General features: G+C 48.3%; 1 protein-coding gene across 4 annotated transcripts in view; it reads left to right on the top strand.

Annotated features, from left to right (window-relative positions):
• LOC101983149 (zinc finger protein 250) overlaps positions 1-806 on the top strand; it is a 16,067-nt gene that overhangs the window by 13,057 nt on the left and 2,204 nt on the right. The window lies entirely within an intron of this gene.

The following is an 806-nucleotide window of genomic DNA, read 5'->3' as shown; positions in this document are numbered from 1 at the left end:
ACTTGGGAGGCAGAGGCAGGCAGATCTCTGAGTTCCAGCCCAGCCTGGTCTACAGAGTGAGTTCTAAGTTCTAGGACAGCCAGGGCTACACAGAGAAACTTTGTCTCAGAAAAACAAATAAAAAAGAGAACTGGCTGCTCTTGCAAAGGACCTGGGTTCAATTCCCAGAACCCACATGCCAGCTTATAGTTGTCTAACTCCAGTTCTGGGGAGTCGACACCTTTATGCAGACATACATGCAAGCAAAACATCAGTGCATATAAGATAAAGTAAACCAAAAAGGACCCCCATGCGGGGGAGCCAATACATGCATGGCCCACCAGTTCACTCCAAGGAATAAGAACACCTAGTTCTTTGCTATCCTGACATAGAAGGAAATGGAAGAGGAAGAGCTGACGCTGTACTTGCCTGTGGTCCTGGCCTCTGCAGCAAAGCTTACTAAATCTGTACTTTGCCCCAAAGTTGTTGATCCCACTGGTCCTTGCCAGAGACCCTTGTATGTCCTTCAAAAATGTGAGACTTTCGGAGTTGTAAGGTATCTCTGCAGATAAAGGTAAGCAATGCAAGCCTAGAAGCCTGAGTTCAATCCCCAGAACACACATAAGGGTTGGAGGGAGAGAACTAAGTCCGAAAAGTTGTCCTCTGATCTCCCTGTGCACACAGTCCATGTACTGCCCCCCCCCCCGCCCTCCGTGCATGCGCACACATTTTAAATTTACATCTTTCTGTGGGGCTTCCTATCCTAGGCTGTCCATCAAGTATGACAACCCACTCAGGGAAGTCTGCAGATGAGACCGTGGAGAAGT

Source organism: Microtus ochrogaster, chromosome 15, assembly GCF_000317375.1.
Source record: "Microtus ochrogaster isolate Prairie Vole_2 chromosome 15, MicOch1.0, whole genome shotgun sequence".
Taxonomy (NCBI): Eukaryota; Metazoa; Chordata; class Mammalia; order Rodentia; family Cricetidae; genus Microtus; species Microtus ochrogaster.
The sequence above is the reverse complement of the archived record's forward strand: the minus strand, read 5'-3'. Positions and strand labels throughout refer to the sequence as shown.